Raw genomic sequence first — 7,697 nt, forward strand, 5'->3', positions numbered from 1 at the left:
TTACTCTGATCCCGGAGATCAGAGTAATGTCTATCCCAAGACCTTAATGAGGTACATAGATGCCATTGCCACGCTCAGGCCCCTATAAAGTCCGAGAGCTTCCAAGGACTCAATTTTAACAAAGAATAAAAATCTAAGTAGATTCATCTTAAAGTTGGAAAATAAAATACTGGAGGATGGGCTTTGGAGAAGGGAATAAAGGAGGTGGAGGAGAGAGACGCAAAGCAATGAGCATAATCGGCATTTTAATGGGAACGAGTAAACAGCCTGCACTATAATAAATCTCCCAGGCATTTGATCCCAATAAACCATCTTAATCCTTAGGGCTATTCTGGCAGCAAGAGATAACTGCTCTGAAACCAAAATCTATTTAGCATAAAACTCACATTCCGATGTTTACTGTGTATCTGCTTTTAAAAAATAAATTGAAAATCCAAACTTGGAGGTGATGTCCGGGGAAACAGCCTCTCTGGGCTCTTGGATGTGTCATCCAGCACCTGCCTGCCAAAGCCAACACTTGAATGCCCACTGGCTGGGGTAGCTGGAGGCCTTGTCAATGGAGGCCCTTAAAAACCCTCTTTTATCTGAGCATTGTTTGACTGGCTTGGGCTGTAGGAATTTTCCCTAGCTGGTGTACATGCAGGTGGCTTTTTGGTGAGGGTATAGTTTTCTAGAATCTCTCTTCTTTTTTTTCCCCCAGAGTTTCTCAAAGTTGACTTAAATGACTTCATAGTCCCATCTTGACAGATCTATGTAATGGAAGTATTGAAGTCACATGTCCATGTAGGGCTGGCCTGTAAAATCCTTAAATTGAAAAATACAAGAATTAACTGCTTTCAGTGTTAACTATGATCAAGGAGTGGTCCAACTTCATTTTTTTTTTCCCCAGACCGTTAACTTATCTATGCCTGGTGTTCTTAATAACACATGCTTGCCAGCTATTGCTATATAACATTATCCTGTCTGGTTATAAAAGCTATTGCCTGAAGTGATGTCAGGAACATGGGGAAACAGGTGTCTCTTGCCTTCAGTTCCCCCTCACAGAAGGAGCAACTAGCAGCTATCCATAGAAAAGACACATTTGTGAAGATCTCAGAACCCACAGGTGAGGCTAAAGTATCCCATTTGGACCATAAAAACTGGGGGAAAAAATCTAGCACAGAAGGCTAAGAAGAGTGGTTTCACTTTGACTGTATCACCCCTACCCCAGTCCAGTGCAGCACCATGCTGAGGTGGATCTACAGTGTTTCCAGTGGGAAGAGGAGAACATAAGGTGGACACACATCTTCTCCACTGTGCTGGGACACTCTCGGGGAGGCTCACTTAGGGATTGCCTCACATGGATCCCTGCAGGAATCAGCTAAAAAAGGGAAAGGGGCGGGGGTGTCTCACAGCAGTAAGCTTATGGATGTTGGCCACCCATGTTCCTCTTGGCTGTGGTGTGTGACTGGAGAGCCCATCCAGTAGTTCTGCTCCACTGCTGGCTCTGGCCAGAGGGCTCAATCACCAGATCTGCTCACTGGGTCCCCAAGCTGTCAGTTTGTCCCAACTACGGTAGAGACCCACACATGCAGGGAAGCAAGTCATTGACCCTTCTCAACTGCCAAGCATGGTTTCCAGCCCTACCAAACCATGGAGTGAAGCCAGAGATGCTTGACAACTGGGCAGCACATCCAAAGCTGAAGCCACAGCAGGAAAACCAGTCAGCAGCCCCCACTCAAATGCTGAGAAAGCCTAGAAGAGGAAACCGCTTCCTCAATTGTGTGGCTACCTATGTAAGAACACAAGGGTCTTGAAGAATCAGGTAAATGTACCACCACAAAAGAAAACTAATAAAGTTCCAATAACTGATGCTAAAGAAATGATTTATGCAGTGTCTGATACAGAGTTCATAAGACTCAGAGAAATTCAGTGGTGACAACCACTGTTGTGACAACAAAGATACACAGCTAAATAAAATTAGAAAAACCATACATGAACAAAATGAGAAGTTTGACAATTAAAAAAAAAAAAAAGTAATCCTAGAGCTGAAGAGACAATGACTAAAGAATTCAGTAGAAAGCTGCAGTAGCAGACTTGACCAAAGAAGAGGAAGAATGTGAATTTGAAGAGGGAGGATGTGAAATTATTCAGTCAGAAGAGTAAAAAGGAAAAAAAAAAGAATGAAGAAAGCCTCTGTGAATTACAGGATACCATTAAAAGCAACAATGCACATACTGGAATCTGAGAGAAGAGCATGAAAAGGGAGCAGAAAGATTATTTAAGGAAATAATGGCTAAGAACTTCCCAAATCTAGAGTAAGATTTGGGTGTCCAAGATCATGAAGCTTGTAGGTCCCTGGAAAGTTTCAACTCAAAGATCCTCTTTAAGACATAATAAAGGTCTAAAACCAAAGAGAAAGAATTTTAAAAGCCACCAGAGGAAAAAAATATTCTTTATATACCAGGGAAACCTCAGAATCAGTGAGGGTTTTTTAGCAGAAACCTTGCAGGCTAGGAGAAATTGGGGTAGAGAGTCAGAGTGCGGAAGGAAAGAAACCTGCCAGTTAAAAGGTTTTCACTTGGCAAAATTGTCCTTTATAAATGGAGAGAAAAAGATCTTCCCAGAAAAACAAAAAAACACACACAGAAAAAAACAAAGTTGAGAGATTTTACCACCACTAGACCTGCCTCTCAAGAAGCACTGAAAGTTCTTCAAGCTTGAGATAGAAAATTCTAATTAGTGACATAAAAACCTTCCAAAACATTAAGCACTTACAAAGGTAAGGATGTGGTCAAATTTAAAGTACTCTAATACTGTAACATGGTGATGTGTTAATTTCTTCATTCTAATATAAAGGTTAAATGGTAAAAATATTAAAAATAATTTGAAATAATTTGTTTATATAAAAATTTGTTTCTATAAAAAGATGTAAATTGTGACATCAGAAACGTGAAATGGGATTAAAAGAGTAGTTTTGTGGGGCGCCTGAGTGGCTCAGTGGGTTAAGCCTCTTGCCTTCGTTCAGGTCATGATCCCAGAGTCCTGGGATGGAGCCCCCACATCAGGTTCTCTGCTCAGCAGGGAGTCCGCTTCCCCCTCTCTCTCTCTCTCTGCCTGCCTCTCTGCCTACTTGTGATCTCTGTCAAATAAATAAATAAAATCTTTTTTTTTAAAGATGGTTTCATATGTGATTAAAGCTAAATTGTTATCAGCTTAAAATAGACTTTTAGCCATAAGATATTTTATGTAAGTCTTGTAACTATAAAACAAACAAACAAAAATTGTAGTAGTTACACAAAAGATAAACAGAAGTGAATCAAAGCATACCACTGCAGGAAAAACAAAAACACCAGTAAACAAAGGAAGACAGCAAGAGAAGAATAAAGAACAGAAGAACAAGAAAAAAACCAAAGATCAACTGAGATTTAACCCTGGTTTTCAAGGATGTTTCAACATGTACAAATTAATAAATGAGATACACTGCATTAATAAAATGGGGGACAAAAATCATAAGATCATCCCCATAGATACAGAAAAAACATTTGACAAAATTCTACATCCTTTCATGATATCATCATCATTATATCCTTATGTATTAACAAAGTAGGTGTAGAAGGAAAATACCTCAACATATGAATGGCCGCAAATGACAAGTCCATGTAACATCATATTCAATAATAAAAGGTTAAATTTTTTTCCTGTAAGATCAGAAAAAAAGACAAAAGTACCTACTCTCAGCATTCCGTTTTAGCATAGTAATGGAAATCCTAGTCAGAGCAATTAGGCAAAAAAGAGAAATAAAAGTCATCCAAATCAGAAAAGGAGAAGTAAAATGGTTCTTGTTTGCAAATGACATGATCTTATATAGAAAACTCTAACGATTCCATCAAAAAAATTGTTAGAACTAATAAATGAATGGAGTAATGTTTTAAGCTACAAAATCAACATCTAAAAATCAATTCTGTTTCTATATATTAATAGTAAACTATCTCTAAAATAAATGAAGAAAGCATTCCATTTATAATAGCATCAAAAAGAATAAAATACAAGTAAATGTAACCAAGGAGGTGAAAGATATACACCAAGCCATAAGATATTGATGAAAGAAACAAGACACAGATAAATGGAAAGATAATCCATATATCAGAAGAGTTTAATATTGCTGAAAAATGCCTATACTACTCAAAGCCATTTATAGATTCAATACAATCCATATCAAAAATGGTCATTTTTCACAGAAATAAGAGAAAACAACCCTAAACTTCAAATGGAATGACAAAAGACTATGAAGCCAAGTGATCTTGAAAAAGAACAAAGCTGGAGGTTTTACTCTTCTTGATTTCCAACTAATCTACCAAGTTATAGTCATCGAAACAGTGTGGCACAGACATAAAAACAGACACAGACCAACAGAGCAAGAGAGAGCCTATAAATATACATACGTGTTCAGCTAATATTTGACAAAAGAGCCAAAAACACACATTAGGGAAAGGATAGTTTCTTCAGTAAATGATGTCAGGATAACTGGATAGTCACCAAAGAACGCAATTGGACCCCTGTCTTCTACCACTTACAAATATTAATTTGAAATGGATTAAATATTTAAATGTAAGACCTGAAGCCAAAATACTCCTAGAATAAAACCTAGGAGAAAAACTTCTTGACGTTTGTAATGATGATGCTTTTCTGAATATGACACCCAAAGTGCGAGCAACAAAAGCAAGAATCAACAGGTGGGATTATACCAAACTAAAAGTCTCTACACAGCAAAAAAAAAGAAAAAAAAATCAACCAAATGAAAAGTCAACCTACAAAGTGGGAGAAAATATTTGCAAACTAATTCCTCAGGGTTCCAAAATCAATAAGGAATTCTTCTAAATCAAGAGCAAGAAAATCTGAAGAAAAAATGTAATATGGAAAGTACTCAAAGGACCTGCACAGACATTTTTTCAAAGACATGTGGCCAACAAGTACATGAAAAAATGCTCAATATTATAATCATCAGGGAATAGAAAAAACCTCAGGGAAGGGGAGAGGACTTGATTTTTTTTTAAAGGGACATCATGAAATGCACTGGCTTAATATTTGAAGAATATCTTCCCTAGATACAATCAAAAGTCCAGAAATCTGTGTAGCTGAATGTGCGGTTTACATGGTCTAGTTTCTGGCAAAATAGAGAATCACTTTCTAATCCCTTTGGCCTAGCAAGTAGGAAAGGTAGAGAGCCGGTTTTATTGAGCTAAAAGTAGATAAAAACTAGTAGTTTATGTTTAGAATACAGTCTTCTTCAATGTTGTCTCTTCTCTCCCTTTAGTTGTGGAGTTTGATGTGTCTTCGGGTCTGATTTCTGGGGTATTAGGATAATTTGATAGTTCTCTAGTGTTTTATGGAATGAGAGGAGTCTGGGGTCCTACTCTGCTGCCATCTTGTGAATCCTCAGGACTTCGTTACTTTTAGATGCTCTAATTCTGGACCTATCTTCTGATAACCGCCTCACATCACATACCTCTGTAACTTTGAAGGCATTATGCAAAGTGAAGTAAGTCATACAGAAAAAGACAAATATTGTGTGATCGCATATGCGGAATCTAAAACTTCTGACTCCTAGAAACAGCAGATCGGTGGTAGCCAGGAGTGGTGGTGGCAGAAGTAGGAAGATGTTGGTCTGATGGTATAAACTTAATCTTATGTTCTGGCGATCTAACATAGAACATGATGACTTGAGTTAATACTGTATTATATAGTTGAAAATTGGCAAGAAAGTAAATCTTCTGTGTTCTCTCTACACACAGAAAATATGTGGGGTAATGAATGTGTTAACATATGCTAGTAATCATTCTGTGATAAATACATGCATCAGATCAGCACATTGCACTCCTTAAACTTCTACAATGCTATATGTAAGGGTATCTCCATAAAGCCAGAAAAATTAGACTTCATCAAAACAAAAGAGCTGTTGCTCTAGTACATATATATGTTACGAAATTGCGGCTTGTCACCTGCCAAGTGAGGAAGTCACGAAAGTTCTGACCAACTACATAGACATCTGACTTGTGGTTTCACAATACATTTTAAGAAAATTATGTTCATAATATTGGAGTGTAAGGAGATTTTAATATTTAAATTTAATTTTAATTTAAAAGAGAAAAAGGAAAAGGCACATCAAGACCAGCACAAAAAACTAGCATAGTAACGAAAACATTTTACAATTTGTAAAAGTATAAGCACCAATTTTTTTTTTCTTTTTGTACAAAAGAAGTGCAGGTTGTGTGGGGAGGGTGTGACTGTGTGTAAAGGCAGAACTTACTAACATGAGACATTTTCTGGAATGAAGGGGGAGCAGAAATTCAAATTATTCAAATAGAATAAGTAAATAAAGAGAAGAGAGAGAGAGAGAGAGCCCTCATTATTTTAGATGCTCTAATTCTGGACCTAACTTCTGAACAATTACAAATAGGAGCTTAAGAGCAACTCTTCTGCCTCTGCTCCCCCCGCCCCCCATCGCCCTCGCACTTTTCCTTCCTTCTTGTTTGGATTATGAAGAGTAACTATCCTAGTTTCCTGCTCCAACTTTGACGTCAGAACAGGTCTGGCTACTCATACCCATGCATGCACATAAGCACTTGTTCCTGGGTGATGTATGAACATGGAAAACACCATAACACTAAAACTATAGTTTTTTGGGTTTTAATAGCACCCTTACCCCACCACTCCTTACCTGCCTGATTTTCTTTCACGCAAACCTAGACGACCTTCATGTTGCTGTTGTTTTAAGAAGAATATTTATGTGCTCTTCTAGGTAATCCCCCTTCAAATAAAATAAGTAAATGGGACAATCTTCTAGCACAGAATAGGTACAGGAAAATTATTTACTTATGTAAATAAGTAGTGTTCTACTTTTCATTTCATTCTTCCCCATGAAACCGAAAAGCAAAGCCTGTGGCAGTTCTAACCATTTTCCCCAACGCTTACTATGACTTTGCGATAGAGAAGAATGTACTTTCAAATAGTCTATAAATAACTTCCTCTTGGACTCTCTCTCTTTCATGATACTTTTATGATGAAAATCGTAGGTCAGAAATGGCAGGTGAGTGAGAGCAAGAAGAGAAAATCACCATTATCAATAGACAGTGGGGCAGTAATAGAATCATAACTTGAAGATGTGCTTAATGAACTCTCTCTTCCATGTAGACTCATGCAAATTCAATATAGTTATACTTATTGCAAAGACATGAATATAACCCTAGGGAAATATGCTAGTAGATTTGCAATGACAGTTCTAGAAGTAAACGTGAGTATTTCTTGGCTTCCACAGGTGCCAATGGGGTATTCTCTGTCACCCACTCCGTTCAAGAAGAACATTGATTCTATTCTAAGATGTCACATTTCACAAAAGACAGAGCAGCTGTATGTAATCTGTAGACATTTTTATTCATTTCAGAAAGTGATTGAATACAGTTGAATTGAAATACACGTAAGCTGGAAAAATCCTTTCGGTTTTCAGGCAATCTCATTAAACGATGAAGAGTCTACTTAGCAGTTAATCTGCTCTTTATGTTGTCACTGAGTAAAGAACTGAAATCGTGCCATTAATTGTCCATCAGAAAAAATGCTAGTTTTAGGTACTCTGAAGCACATTAAGACCAAGACCGAGGTCAAGAGATCCAATAATAACTACACTTTCAATTGCCCTTTTTTGTTTAACATTGTGTCAT

Source organism: Mustela nigripes, chromosome 13, assembly GCF_022355385.1.
Source record: "Mustela nigripes isolate SB6536 chromosome 13, MUSNIG.SB6536, whole genome shotgun sequence".
Classification (NCBI taxonomy): Eukaryota; Metazoa; Chordata; class Mammalia; order Carnivora; family Mustelidae; genus Mustela; species Mustela nigripes.